We start from the raw sequence: 16,330 nt of genomic DNA on the forward strand, positions 1-16,330 counted from the left end.
ATTCTTTTCTTATTAGCTATCATGCTGAGGTTTCTTTAACATGAATTCTTGAATGCAGCTTTTCTATTTTCATTTTAAATTAGATATTTGGTCATAATACTGTTTCTGGGAAATGTGCCCCTGTGTTAAAGTTTAATGACTTTAGGCTGGGGAAGAGTGGGATGAGTTGACTGGAGTTCTAATGAGCATTTCCTCAGTAATGTAAGTTCCAAAAAGCAAATCCAAGGTCATAAAGAATGCTGGTTCCCCCTCTGCTTGAGGTAATATGAAAATGTGTTAGTTATCAAAATGTATTTGCAGATGGAATTGTTTTGGAGTAAGAGGAATCAAAGGGGAAATATTATTAAACCATGTGCATCCTATTCTCTTTTATAACATGATTCCTTTAAATCAAAGATGTTGGGAGCTCATGTGGGTGTGTGGGTTTCAGAAGATCTCTTTATGTCACTGAGAGGCTCTAAATGTTCTGCTAGGCTGGGAAAGGAGGGGCCCTGTGACACCTTTTCCAAATAAAACGTGCTCAATCAGCCTGGGCCACTGCCTGTGTTCTGATCTTCCCTGGGTGCGAGACTTAACTCAAAACACACACACATCACAGAGCTGCTAGTTTATGGTGGTTGCTATCTGCTGCCACAAAAATTAAATATCTTTGGTTTAGATTACTTGCAGCCAAGTCATGCAGCAGTCTGGCTGACTGGCAAATGTTTTTCCACACCCGTTACACACCTACAGCAAGAGGAGCAGTGAAGGTGCCAAGGCGAGTGCTGAGGATCTTTTCAAGTGACACAGAAGTTACACATTCACAGTTATTATCAGCTCCTTCTCCTCAAGGAGAAGGCTGAGTCTTTCACTTAGGGATTAAACAAGGCTTTATTTAAAACCAGTGAAAAGTAAATATCCAACCCCTGCTTTACTGTTTCCAGGGGATTTGAGCAGCAGACTGTAAATGACACTAAATGACATCTTAAGGGGGCAGAACAGTTATTAAATACATGCTGTAGAAGGAAAGTTTCCTCTGTTTCAATGAAAAACCTGAAGGAGTCTATTTACTCAATCAAATGGCATTATTAGTAAAACAGCCAAGGGAAATTAAATACGAATCCTTTTAAAAAATTACTTTTTAATGGAAACTTACATCAGAAATGGGCTTAGTGTGTGGTCAGTGAAGGAGTATTTTTTTTTGTCAGCTGAGAAGCACTTGTTTATGGCAGCAATAAACTGCCACCCCAGCCTGCCTACCAAGTGGGACAGAAATCAGCTCAGGAAGGACAATAAGAGGAACTAATTTACACCCTTCCCCTCAGCTAAAATAGCAGGGCAGGGGCTGGGGCTGACTCACAGCTCCTTTGCTGTGCTGAGGATTTAGCCCAGCCCTGCGCTCTCACAGCAGCATCCTGCCTGCTCATCCTGCCTGCTCCCCAGGAGGTGCTGCCTCACAGGGCTCTTTAAAGAAAAAGAAATATTGTCAAAACAATTGAAAAAGCCAGCTTTTCAGTTTAATCAGTGTAATTTGAATGTTTCATGTTTTTTTAAGTGCTGGTCATTTAAATTAGAGCTGTAAGATAAGATTTTATAAGAAAGAGTGTGCAAACAATGATGCCTTGGTTGGGTGTGCTGCAGAATGCACAAAGGGCACATGAGGGTCTTTTTCTGCTCTTACCATACATACAAGAGATGGTAATTTATAAATAAAGCCTTATAATGGTTTGAAAGCCCAGGAAAGAGATTAGCCATCAAGAAATTAAACAATTTCACTTTCTGAACGCTGTAATTTGGAGGTAGAACAGAAGATTCTTTTCAGAAGGGTTACAAGAGTAACAAAAAAGATGTCTCCAAGCATCTCCTAGATATTGCTCTCTGTGGTAGCCTTAGCTGTCAATGCTGGTATTTGCTTGGAAGCAAATTATAGTCATATTAATTAAGTCAAACTTCAAAGTACCACAACCATTTCAGTGCTGTGGTGCACATAAGAATTTTAATAGAGGGAGTGAGCATTTCTTAAATAGAATAAAATATGAAAGGACCTGGAGGCTTCACACATAGCTGCAGTCCTTAGCTGCATTTCCTGCTATTTCCTCCTAGTCCTCATCCCCACCACTCCCCTCTCTTTAGTCACTTCACCAAAGGTCATATTAACCAAGTGCACACAGGTTTTATGAGCTAAGGTGAAGAAAAACAAGATGTTTTTTCTGTATAAATGCTTTTTTCAGGAAGAAAGAGCATGGTTTGGCACAATACAGCTGAAGAAGGTGGATGTCTTCATTGCTTGGTTCCTGTTTATGTGATCAACACAGTAAGGAGGCAATAAAAAAGGGAGCACTAAGGTATGAGAAAAGAGGAGGATCACAATTAAAAATACAATTTGGGATAAGCCTAAGCTTCTCTTTTAGTTGCAACTGTTCATGGAATATGTTAGAAAGGTGAAGAGTGTCTATTTTGTCAGGAAATTTTACTCAGCCTCCTTCCTAATGAATTCATGTGGGCTTTTTATTGTTATTCTGAGTCTCAGTTCAGATGGAGAGACAAGGTTTATTTTTATTTAATACTGGAACTCTCTTATCTGTTAAAAAAGGGCCAAAAACCAGATTTAAATGTAGCTGTTCAAATCGACTGCTGTTTTTCTGGGTTTTGGGAGGCAACTAATGCTTACACAATGCACATAGTGCTTAAAGCAATCTTAATAATTTTATTTTTTTCTGTTTCTCATATACACAACACTCACTAAAGTCTTTTGCTACAGCCTTCTAGGTATCACTATTAAAAACTGAATTACCATTGCTAATTCTGTAGGATTGATGTAACAGAGGAGGATGTGGATATATTCTCTGATGTTGATACATCTGTCAATCACTTCAGCTATCTTCTGCAGCCCATTAAGCTCTTAAAACAACAGGGAAAGGGGGATTTAAAATGGTTACCTCCCAAATATCCCATCTGGTCAGGTTCAGAATTTAGTTTCTACCACGTAACTCCATTTTAAATCTCTATAGCATTTTTTTTCTGGGTGTTAACAGCTTCAAATGCAAGACTGTCAAAGTAATAAAGCAACTTTCTGTTTTTCATTATTTGCACTGAATAATAAATTTGTGTAGCACCTGTATAGCATATTTGTCTCTGAAGGGGTTTCCACAGACAGAATTTACAGTCCCTTTGCAAGTGTAGTTAATAGCTGGCACTTGAAGCAAAAAAGTGGCAGTGATGTCGAAGAGGTATCAAACAATTGAAACGATGGAAATGTGATTTTCCTAGTACTTTTCTTTAATGCCAGAAGATAGCATTTGGCAGGAAAAAAAATCAAAAGGAAAAGGCCCCAAACCAAACAACCTCTAAACCATCAAATAATGATCCTATGACCTTCTATTTGAACTCTAGTGACACAATTAGAAATATGAAAACAATCTGTAACTCTCCTCCTGAAGAAAATCCAATTAAATTATTTTGCCATTAATAGATGATTAATTGTCCTTGTGTATTCAACACTTTGTAGAGAGACCACAAAATCAGGGTTGGCATTGGAAAAAATGGAGAAAAATAACTGGGAAAAAATCCTAGATCAAAGTATGAAGACATTTTTCCTTTAATTTTGCAAAATATTAAATGGCCACAGTTTGTGGGTATCTGACAGTGTAAATGAGAACAAAAGCTTCACACACAAATTGGGCAGGGAGTGATTTTGGTGGTCATCTGGCCTGGCCACTCAAAACCAAGGAACCTGCAGTTGGATTGCTGTTGGAATGCAGTGAGGCTGCAATGACCTGAATCAGGGAGATGGGATGGGATGGGATGGGATGGGATGGGATGGGATGGGATGGGATGGGATGGGATGGGATGGGATGGGATGGCATGGCATGGCATGGCATGGCATGGCATGGCATGGCATGGCATGGCATGGCATGGCATGGCATGGCATGGCATGGCATGGCATGGCATGGCATGGCATGGCATGGCATGGCACAGCCCCTCTGGGAGCTGCATGTCCCTGCTGCATTGGAGCTTCCCATGCTGCAGCCCATGCCTGCTCTCTCTGTCCTCTCTGAGCATCCCTGGCTCCAGCCCCTCTGCCACCACTCCTCAGGCAGATGGACTCAGATGATTTCAAACTGAACAAGCCCAACCATTCCAGCCTATCCTGGCCCTTGTTGGACTTGTCCCATTTGGCCACCAATTCCTTGGGAAGCCCAACCCAGGCACTGCATCAGCTGCAGGCTCCCAAGTGCTGAATAGAGGAGAATCAGCCCTTGCTTCACTTCCCTCACTGCACTTTTATAAATGGAGCCAGAATGCAGTTAACCTTCATGCCACAGAGGCATGCTGCTGATAATGTCAGGATTATATTGGAGGATACGCAATAAAATGAAAATTTAATTTTACCATTTTCCACAGTATTGTTAGGATCTGGAATTTAGGCCAGCTCACTACCCAAGGACAAATTTTGAAGCTGGTGATGTACATGGAAGGAAAATATTAGTATTGTCGGTTCAATGTAGGAATGACAACAATGAAAATTCAAATTTTGTAATTCTAGACCATCTTCCTACAATAATAGGAACTACAATCACTCTTCCAGACCCAGAGGGCTAATCCTGTCCAATTTGGAACACCCTGTGGGATATTGAGCTTCCTCTACTCCCACAGACTGAAGAACTTACAGAATAAAAACATTGGAAGACCTGCCTTTGATCACCAAATTTGAGTTTTTAGTCCCAGAAGGAACAATTTCCCTTTCTCATTTTGTCCTCTTTGAGCTTCTTACAGGGCACTTTCCTTCAAATTCCTTGTTTGGGATGGCATGATATTTAGAAATACTTCTGATTGCTTCTAGAATTCAAGATAAAAGGTCTGGTTTGGAGAGGAATTTGTTGGGTTTTTTTTGCAAGCAAGAGAAGCAATTCAAACCAATTTTAATAGCTGCTTTCTTTGTATCTGCTTACAATACATTCATCTGTTCCACAGGCTTTAATCACAAATGTGCCAAGTGTAGAGTGGAATAGTTAGATGAAGCACACACTGGGGGAATGGCAGAATCAATGTGCTTAATCTGTTCTTAATCCTCTCTTGTGCGTGGGAGTCCTGCATGTGCTGCTGTTCCACACACAGACACAGGGCCTGATGTGATTTATGCAGGTCTGCTTATGCAGCCAAGACTTCATTCAAAGAGACTGAGAAACCATCAGAAAGGAAGGGGGAGAGGCAAAAGAGAAATTGTGGTAATTATTTTTACTGTCTGGAATTCAAGAGAGGCATCTATTAGCGACATAATATATGGAGCAGTCAAGAAAGAAAAAAGATGTCAGCATTTTTGTGTTTCTGCTAAAAATGTGCCTGAGACTTTCTCATCTGCAGCAGCCGCAGACTGAAGTCAATGCCTGCAATGTTTAGGATCCCTTTGGAGAGGCAGCCAGAGGCAGGTAACCAAAAGTACCTACCCTCAAACCCTCTGTAGGTGCTGCTCCATCTCTCCAAAGCAGCCACCCCTCTATTGCCAGGCACACAGAACAGTGTCCTACTGCTCCCCTATTGTGGTGACATCCCTGGGAGCCTTTCCCCTGCTGCTGTCAGAGTGGACAGTGCACATCCCAGGTCGGCACAGCCCTGACAACTCAAGGACTCCCTTTCAACAAGGCAAGTATTTTATTTTAATTCACACTTTCTCTATGACTGCTTTTCATTCCAGTGCCAAGTCAAAAGAAAAAAAAAAAAACAACAAACCAGCATTTAGGCAACTCTTAAGCCATAAATGCTCAAAATACTTGTAAAAGGAAATATGTTCCAAATGTTGAACAGATGCACACCTACTTCTCAAAACTGGGTGACCCAGACACATCCTCAAGTGCTCAGCTGAATTAACAGCATAAAGTTCTAAATGTTCTAAACTCTCCTTAACTGGTACTCCTTTGCCTGGTGTATCTGCCCTTCTTGCAGCTCTCCATGAGATGCAGCAAAGCAGATTAAATCAGGAGCAGGCAGTGCAGTGAGGACATCCAAAAGGGTATAAATTTCCTCCACCCAAAGGCAGGGGGGACTAGAGAGCAGGACAACTTCCCTTCCTCTTCCATCTTTTCCTCCCAGTTCTCACTGTTTCCTCTCTGTTAGCTTCACAGAAAATAGTTCTGGCCGTAGTGATCATTTGTGATCCACTGTGGCCCAGACTTCAGGAAAACTGATTTGAAGCTTAAGGGTAGAAAAGGAAATAAAGCAAATTTTTATACCTTAAAAAGGGTATAAAGTTGAACTGACCCCATCAATCTCTCTGAGGAATAGGAATACTGTTATCTTCACTGCATTCCCACTAGAAAAGGGATGTCTTGGAGCTGTGATTTAAAATAATGGCACCATTTAGTGTTATTGAGATATGGGCGGGTAAACAGAGTAACAGAAAACCAGAAGCATTTTAAAATGTCATGGTCTGCTAAAGAATGGACATTTTATAGCTTTGTCATGAGAGACAGTGGATTGTGTCCTTTGCTTAGCAGTTTCAGACTTCATTGCCTAAGAAAATTGTAAAATCAGTCCTACAAGGACCAACTGCAGTTCCATTAAACCATTATAAGACTTTGCAATACACCATTAAAAAATCAGTAGTGGTGCAAGAAACAATCATAAAATAGCCAGACTGCATCTTTGTAACATTTCTATCTGTTTGTGTCAGTATTCATTTAGGAAATCTTTAATCAGTATACCTATATGTGCAGAAGAAATATGAAATACTAGTATTTCACATTTAAATTAGCTGCAATTCACTGCCTGTGATATATTTTTACTCAGGCATTATGCTTGCTTTTAAATACAAGAAGACAAGAAGCTAATGATGGAAAATTTTACTTGGAAAGAGAAGGGTCCTTTCTATAAGAATATTGCAGTGAGCATCTGACAAAAAATACTGCATTTCTGCTGACGCTTGACTTCCAAAAAAAGGAACAAGCTTACTCTGTTCATTAAACAAGAGCAACAATTTTCAAATGGGTGCCCAGCGAGGTTTGTTTTGCAGAAAATACAGATTCTTCTGCTCACCCTTGGAGATTCATAACCCTTCTACCAGTTTAAACTAGAAGGGTGCAATTGATTAATCGCTTCTGAAATTCTCAGCTTTTATTTTTAGTCAGCGCAAGAAGAACCCCTGATTGTGACAAAATCCCATCCCACAGCCTCCCTTTCAGAGCAAATTATGGACAAGGTTATAAACCAGCAAAAATGGAGGTTCATAATGGAGATGATGACAGAATTTTAATTATACAGGGCAGAAAGAACAATGCTGTAATAAAATTAGTAGGGGGAAAAAATGTCATTTAGTCTATTATGTGTCTGAAGATTTCACTATGGATGAACCAATGTGCTTGGTTATAGCTGCTCAGAAATTAGTTGTCTTAGAGCCTTTAATGCCAAGAGTGCTTTGTGCCTTAAATTCAACCATGAATTTTGATTAATCCTGATTTGGTGTGCCTCTGTGAGAGGGGTAAAGGTAGTGGACATTGCCAATTCACAACTATGCAGTTTGTTTTTGTGAGCCTGATGAAATCAGGGCTTAGAATGGTCACTGTATTTGGACACTGCAGAATTAGCTGAATTAACTAATTCTCTGTAATCTGTAGTTATCTGTAATCTGTAATTAACTAATTATCTGTAATTAACTAATAACCTGTTAATTTGAATTAACTTGGTCAGAGCAATATTAAGACATTCACTTGGGACACATATTACGTTAAGAAAGTCTTGAGGTAGTATTAGAGGAGTTCTTTCTACGTAGATGAGGCCCTAATTTTTAACTCAGTGAAAAGAAAGACCCAACAGAAATGTTTAGGGTTGTACATAAAATTCACAGATCACATTGAATACCTGGGAATGTTTAGGTCTCTAATATTAGCTTTAAAGACAACACTTTAAAGTGCCAGCTGCTCTACATTGGCTGTTTTGACCCTGTTACTCTGCAGGCTCCGCGGTGCTCAATTCCCTCCATTATGAAAATGAAAAATTCTGTTAATAACATTTACCATTAGTCAGACCTGTGTAATTTCCACTGATATGTGCATTTCCTCTGTATGTGCACCTGTGATTGCAGTACATAAATACCCTCATTTTAGCACTTAGTCACAGACAACGATAAAACTCCTCTCAAGTTTAATCACTCTCTTTTCAGCACAGCCTAAGTGCAGAACAAAACATTGCACACTGTGAATTTAGTGGGGTGAAAGGGGTACCACAGGCTCAGCTTCATAATTTCTGTTTGCCTTCTTAAAAAGTGGTTTTCTTGACAACAGAGAATGACAGTTACAGGACGGTGCCACTAATTCATTGCTTCTATTAAGCCAGAGACTAAACCTGTGTTTGAACCAGGGGGAGGCCGCATGGTCAGAGCCTCAGGCTTCCAGAGTGAAAAAATTCCCAAGTTCTTTATTAGGCACTTCCAGGGAGAACAGAGAGATGAAGTGACCTACTGCCATGGAAGGTTCTGACCCTACCAGGAATTTTATTGCTTGGGAAGGCTGCAGAGGTCTTAGTGTGTCTGCAAGAGAAGGCACACTCCTCCTCTTTGCAGGCCTTTGAGGAAGAATCATTTTCTAGAGATATTGTTTACCAGCAGCTCCTTCTACAGATACTTATGAGCCTTTTTTTATTTCCTTTGAACCAAATAATTTGTTTGTGCTTGCAAGGAAATAGCCATTTTACTAAAAGCAAATAATTTCTATGTGCTTTTTCAAATGATCTTCAAAACAACAAGCACAGTCATGGATGCCTGAAGACAGAATAGTATCTTCATAAAAATGCAAATTATTCCAATCATAATAGCAATCAGAGTCACAGAGAGCAAGGGATTTCTCAATTATAGCTCTTGTGTGGCACTCAACATTCCCACTGAGACACAGCAGAGGAAAATACAACAGTTTAAATAAAACTGATGTCCATTACCTTAATAATTCCTAATGGCACAAATATTATTTAAAGACTTCAGAATAAATGCACCTCACAGAAAGTAGCATAAATTATAAATTTTGATTGGAGCTCCTATAAATATACTTTGACATATTTTACACCAAAATTTTACAAGAGAAACACAGATGTTGAAAATTATCAAACACTGTATGACAAGTAGGTTGCAACCTTGATTGCTCATGCAATTAGGTAAATAAAGACCACAATTGTTCAAGGCATACAAAATAACAGGTCAAATATCACTCAGTTCTTGCTCTTTGGATAAGCAATCTAGAACTGCCATAATTAAAGATAATCAAAATAAAATAAAGATAATAAAATTAATTACCTCACATATAAATACCTTATGTCAAGTTTGAATCTTGTTTGTGCATACTCACAACTACTACTGGCAGTTTTGCTCCATCTATCACTGCATTTTCCTGAGCAAACCCCAAATATACTAGTTGAGCAAATAATATGTTGTAAGGTTCTTTGGATGCTGTTTACAAAGACTAAACTCTTCAGAATCTGTCTGTAAACAATTCTTTTGTTCACTTACAGACTTTGTGAAATTTTTAATATTGGAAAACAAATAAAGTGTTAGCATGGTCTCCTCATGCTTTGAGGTGCACAAGAACAGTTATTGAGGTCAAGGGGTTGACAGAACTGACACAGCAACAAGAAAGGCTGAGCTGTAACTGCAGGGAGCAGAGTTTAGTTTGCTAAAGCACTGCATGTCTCAGAGAGATTTCCCTCTCTATTTTGAAGAGAAGTCTTTCTATCCAAAGGACAGCCTTGCTGCTTTGGCATGGTTTCAGGATCAGTGGTTCTGCAGCAGCAGGAGGAAATACTGAATGTACATTAAACAGATTATTATTATCGTTAAAAATACTGTGATACTGCTTACATTTTAATGCACCATCATGCAAATTCTTTCCTTCACATAACCTGGGGGCTGCAGCCTCCCCCCAGAATGCGTCACTCGGATCTCTTAAACACTGGATGTGCCACAAAGTCCTGTGAGCTGCCAAGAAAGCAGCAAGGACCTGTGTACCTGTGCTCTGATCCAAATCTCAGGCCCAAGGGCATAAACAACGTGGACTGAAGAGAGAAAAACAAGAAGGATGGGACTTTGTAACATAAAGCTGTAATTGGACAATTAACTCCAATATGCAAATGGAGAAGAACTTATAAAAATGAGAGACCCCGTGACCAGTCGTGCATTTTGTGCCCATTTTGGTTCAGCATGAGTGCAGCCCTGGCTGGGCTCTTGTGCTGCCCAAGGTGGATCCATTGAGGCCTTTTAATAAATCCCTGCTTTATTCTTCAGCTCCATCCAGTCTCTGTTCTTGGTCAGCCCTCACAAGGCATCAATGGAGCCCTGGAATTCTGTGCTGCTGCCAGGTCATTGTGAATGGCTGAGATTTGTGATCCACCCCATCCCAACTTCACTGCCTGCCCTGGTGCCTGTTTGCTTTGTACAGGAATATATTAGAGTACTGTCTGCACTTAGTGTCTTAAAAACACTGTGGTGGTTTTCAAAGAAATTAAATCCATCTATTGGAAGGAAAATTGCATTCCTAGAAAATACAGTTGCAGTTCAGTCTGCCAGAAGAAGAGCTAATATTCAGAATCTAAATGTTAATATTAATTGTTTTTAATGTTGCAGAAAGTAAATTGAAGGATTTTTATATACCTTTCACAAAAGCTGGGGGAATTGTTGCAAGGGCTTTTTTTCCTAATTTCAGAATACTTTGTTTCTCACAGCTGGCCCATACCTCCCATTTGCAGGGCAGAAGGAAAAGGAAAAGGGAGAAAACATGGTCTTATTAAAAAGGGATACCTTTACCTATCTTTACCTTTCACAGAAAACAGAAAAATATTGGCTGCCATTTGAAGACATAATATGGAACAGGGAAAAGAAAATAATTCTGTACCGTGTCCCTAAATACCTACTCCACTTTCTTTTGCCTGTTTATTTGTTATTAATTTCTGTAAATCAGAGTGTCATAAATCAGGATATTTCATTGTTACATCTTTTTCAGTCTTACCTGTCCATTTCCTGTCAATCCTTTCACTCTGTTCTACAGATGTCTGTAACAAATATTTCCCTTGGTCCTCTTATTTGGTCTCTTCCAGTCCATTAGAACTGTCTTTTTTACTGAAAAAAACCCCAAAAAACAAACCAATGAGAGACTGCGAAAAACAATTCACACAGGTTTCTTTATAACCTCAATAACTCCAAGGTCTCTTTACCAACTCCCATGAGGTTTTTCCATTACTTTTGGTTCTGTGGAACATCACATATGTTGTCAATATATATGAATTACTGAGGGCTTGGAGGTGTTTGAGCTGACATTGTTGTTATATGCCCTTTCTGCCCCCAGCTGGACTAGAATTTCAACCACAAAATGTTCTGGTGTATGGAAAATATGGAGGAAGAAAAGGTGGGAAAAATGGCACTGGAAATGGTAAAGTGAGGGCAGCTTCTCTTTGAAACCTAATCTTCATGAAAATAAGCTAGTAATTTTAAACTGGCTGGTTTTAATAAATATTTTCTTATTAATAGAATGGTTAATATGTTTTTATTTTTTGGTAATGACAATTTGGTATAAGAAAAAGTTTCTGGCTAAAAGAGATATTGTAGAATTGGGGCTGAGGAGGGTCATGAAGAGCCTGTGCATGACAGAAATGGAAAGAAATAAGCTGAGCCTATGTCTAGGCATAGCATTGAAAGATCCACTGTATTGTACTTTGATGTGAATTACATGGATCACAATATTTTTATAATTTACAGACATCTATATCAACACACATGCAGTTTTTTTAAAAATATAACTAAGAAAAAACATTTTTTTTCTTTTGTTCCAGGAGAAATTTCATCAAAATACATATTTTTTTAAGTGGGTGAGCTTTATGCTTCTTTTCATTTTCAGCACACAGCTTACAAAAATGAGTAAAGATTCAGAAATTTTTTTGGCAGAATTTCTCATGCACAATTCCCAGACCAGTTCTACAGTTGGAAACACAAACCAGTATCCAGAAGCCTGATGATCCTGGCCAACATGGCCCTGAGCCTAATCTCTGCTCATCAGTCTTTCTTTAGCCTGAAATCTTCACTGCAAAAAAAATTAAATCCCACAAACTAAAATTAAACCTCCCCAAAACTGAACAAAAAAAGGCACAGTCCTTTAAAAGCTATAGCAAAGTAGGTTCAGAAATTGTCACAAGATCCCCACTCTGGCTGCAGTTTGAGTTTTATTTCCATTTTCCCTTCCTATAGGTATGAGCATCTCACACCCTGGGGGCCGCACGCATGGGAGGGAATTCACAATCTGCTCCAAGAGGAGATGCAGTCTGTTCATCACCATGTACAGGCACTAAAATCCTGTCCAGAAGTTTTTCTCATATTGGTAATGCTTACACTCCCCATTTTAAGTCCAGATACCTATTTCTTCCTGGCATCCATTTTCTTTTGATTATTCATGAAATGATTTGTTTTACAAGGCCTAAACACAGCATCTGTGCAGAGCTTCACATGGGGTGTGCAAGATGATACACAGACCATGAGAACTGGGCACTTCTTTTAGCAGAATTTATCTATTATTATTGGAATTATTTTATTATTTTATTAGTTATTTTGTATTACAGTACATGTCAGGCATATGAATATGAATATAGTATAATTCGGCCAGTAAGGAAATAAAAATTCTTAAGGATAAGGATAGAATAAATGTCAGGTGTTGAATGAAATTAGGAAAAGGAAAGAGGGCAATATATTTGCAGAGATCCTCAGGGATTTAAAAAAGTACCTAAGCATATAAGAGAGGGTATGTGACATGAATATTTATTATATAGTAATATTTAAAACCTAACTTGTCAATAATAATCAAAGATATATACTGCTGTCAGGTGTTCTATAAAGGGATCCTTTTATAGAAAAAACCTTATTTTTTGAGTCTTACCTATGATTAAACCAATTTCTTAAACATGTAATAGGAATAGCCAGGGAAAGACCCTTTTGCTAAACATGTTTAATCTGTTTAAACTACTTTAAAACAGTATTCCTCATTATACAAAGGCAAATTTTGTATTGAGAGATTCTAATAAGTGTGTATGATCTTTCCTCCCCCAAAATGTTAAGGATAATATTTTTGGGTGAATATTACAAAAATAACTTTTTTTTTTCTTTTAGGATTACATCAGTAAAGTCCCACTGAAGAACATTTCTGCTAATGATGAAAATGTCCACCCACGAACCACAGAGAAGTCAGATGAAGAATAAATGTACCAAAGTCACAATGACATGTCCTGGTGGCTCAACACCTATCGAGCTGCTGGCAAGGGGTGACACAGAGGGAACCTTCCCTGCAGGACTGAGTGCTGCTGTCATGGATGCTGCAGTTCCACTGCCTCCATAAGTTCAAACCACCTGGCACCATCAGAATTATCTATTTAGGAGTTTGATTCAATAGCAGTTTATGGATCCAATTGCCTAGTACAAAGAAAATTGCAGAAATAATCATCAGCAAGGAGTGAATGGCCCAAACCCCCAAAGAAATTGCAGGAAAAAAAAACCACTGTAAAGAGCCCTCTTACCCTAAAGCCTTGATATGTGGGAATGTCATTATTCACCTACAAAGGCAGCAGTACCACAGGTCTAAAATCTAAACATTCCCTCCACATGTTATTGTATTTTAAACCCTACTAACATTAAGAGAGACTTATTTTTATTAGGAAAAATTAGCCCTGCGAAACGTAGTGGCAGTCTCAAGTACCTGGTACATTTTAGAGCATTAAGGAAGTTGCAAATTTTCAGACACACTGTTGTGGTTTTCTCCTCAGGGTTATTATGCTGGAATAATGGAACAGCCTCTTGCCTAAAAACCTGGAAAGTCCTACATGACAAAAGGTTTACATTTCAATTACTAGCTTCATTTACCCATAGGAAGCAAACATTTGAATATCAAATTTTGCGCTGTGCTTTCAAGCATGGGTGGAAACTTTTTAGAAAACATCATATTAGAAATTTTACTGTCTGAAATAAGCGTATCAAGAATCAAATGTCTTTTCCTTTTCCTTTTTTTTCTTTTTTTCCCCTTTTCCTTAGATTTTGAGGAAAAACACATGATGTCTTTGTGGCACTTTCCAAAGAAATTTGATTATCAGATGTTTTCATTGCTCTATTATCAGCCTGTCAATGCAACATATCATCATGGTAGCTTGCTGCAGATCATGGCAGCTGCTGTCAGTCCATCCCAAAGGTTGCCAAAGTAGTTTTGCTCTTTGAATGATCAGACAAGATAGAATCTTCATACCATCCTTTCCTATTAAAAGTAAGAAAATAGGCTATGTATGTAAATAAAGCATCAGAATTTACAATGCTCATAGTTATTTCCAAGAGGACATTTTAGAAGATGCTTTGGGTGTAAGGAAAGAGGTAATTCAAAAGCAAACAGCCAAATTTTATTCTATACTGAAAAAAATTATACTTTCCTATATAATATTATTTTATGGTTAGAGATTACAGCAGACAAAAGTGCTGAATTTCTGGCTGCCAAGAATTCTGCAGGATTGCCTTAGTCCCTGGAAAGATGAAAACATGGGATCTTTAAGGCTTAAGGTAATTATCCAAATAATTGTGGAGGGCCAGAGTTAAGAACATCAGTGTTTCCTGCAATGCCTCAGGATCTTGTTGTGTTTGATAATGCTGAATTGCAGCATATTACCTAATATATTTTGTACTAATCACATTTTCTAGCCCTCACTGGCTAGAGTTGTAGGTATTTTTATGGTAGTTTTGGCTACAGTATCCTGAGAGACACATGGCAAGCTCTGTTAAACCAAATGGAAATATTTCAGTCACTGTTCTGCCCTGGAAAAGCAAAATTCTCATTGTTTCCATGGTGCACAGAATTTCTCAATACTCCTGGAGTTGTTACCCCTTCATGATTTCACAGTCCCCTCAAGAATCCCAAGTGGATGTTTGACTTCCCCCCTTTCAGCACTTCATGTCATAGAGAGGCTTTAGACAGCAGAGATTCTCAATATCAGCAGTCCCAAGATTTGGTTTCTATGCTCTGGGGAAGAAAAAATAAATCTCCATTTCACTACTGAAATACCCTTCACAGAATCCAGTCAAAGGAAAGAAGAGTTGAAAGTCATGACTTAGCCAGAGCCTTCTAAAAGCAAATCCAGAGTCCAGCAGGATGTGAGTGTCAGGTAGGAAACTGAGTTTCAGAAAAAAAAAATTGTGAGTCAGATTTTAGCTGAAAAAATTAATAATAACGAATTTTTTTTTATGATTTTTGGGTCAGAATTACTTTTAAAGGCAGCTAGGTTTGCTGGAGTGCTGGAAATTAGCTGAGAATCTGAAGGTGTTGGAACAGCATATTTTAAGTCCCTGATCTGAAGTTAGATCAGGGACTCAGACACCTAATTTCTCTAAATGGATGCAAACTAATGCACTCACCTTATTTCACCATGTGAACTCCTTGCCCTGTAACTTAATGGAGTGTTTAACTTCTGAGCTGTGTTGGGCCATAAAAACATAAATGCTCATAACCTGATCTGTAGCACACTGCTAGCTCTGATTAGTGAAATTTAATAACAATCTCTTCTTCTGGGAAAAAAATCACCATAAAATCAAACTCCTGTGTAGTTTTTACCAGGGCTACAACTTGCACTAATTCTTACCTGGCTTAAAGAAAAATTTCATCTCATGTGGCCAGTATAATTTCCTGCTCCAACATAGATATTTGTATCCATATTTGTGTGTGTGTGTTGAAAACTCACAGAAACTTGCCAAGTGCAGCAAGCTGAATTCAAATCCAAATAAATTGCTACACAAGTGCAGCATTCAGGTTAGATATAAATAGTCCTGTAGCATTATTAATAGATGTTGACTTGTCTGGTTTTCAGATTCCCAATCTGCTTTTCTCTCAAATGTTGGTAAAATGCAGGTGAATTGTCCTTTTTGAAAGAATGAGGTCTTTGTTCTGTAAAATTGGGCATTTTTAGGAATAAATGACTGGGGAATAATGCACACTTACCCATCTGCAAGAGCCTGAGTCCAAACCCATTGAAATGAAGGTTTATGTGCAGCCCTGTATTCTGTCAGGAATTTGTTTACCAATTAAGTCCCTTTATCGTTCCAGACTGTGAAATGCAGAGTGGTGATATTTCCACACCATTCTCACCCAGGATAAAAGCAAAACTGCATCAAGATTCCTGTGAAAAGTCAAGAGATGGAGAAGACATTCCACAGGCTGAAGCAGTAATGTCTGAAACAGAAGAATGACCCAGGAATGGCACATTTCCACATCCTAGGTGGCTTTTCCAGGCTGCTGGCCACTTGGAGAACATAAATCAAAATCTTTTGCAAGTTGTGTTGGGCATTCACAAAGACTTTTGAGGCCAC

General features: G+C 38.6%; 1 long non-coding RNA gene across 1 annotated transcript; it reads right to left on the bottom strand.

Annotated features, from left to right (window-relative positions):
• Positions 1 to 10,964: 10,964 nt before the first annotated feature.
• LOC135447680 (uncharacterized) lies at positions 10,965 to 16,097 on the bottom strand. Its single transcript, XR_010440233.1, has 3 exons — positions 15,963 to 16,097; positions 13,202 to 13,405; positions 10,965 to 11,071 (listed from the first exon to the last, which is right to left on the bottom strand). It is a non-coding gene; the product is annotated as an uncharacterized LOC135447680 (long non-coding RNA).
• Between the last annotated feature and the right edge of the window lie 233 nt (positions 16,098 to 16,330).

Source organism: Zonotrichia leucophrys, chromosome 4A, assembly GCF_028769735.1.
Source record: "Zonotrichia leucophrys gambelii isolate GWCS_2022_RI chromosome 4A, RI_Zleu_2.0, whole genome shotgun sequence".
Lineage (NCBI taxonomy): Eukaryota > Metazoa > Chordata > Aves > Passeriformes > Passerellidae > Zonotrichia > Zonotrichia leucophrys.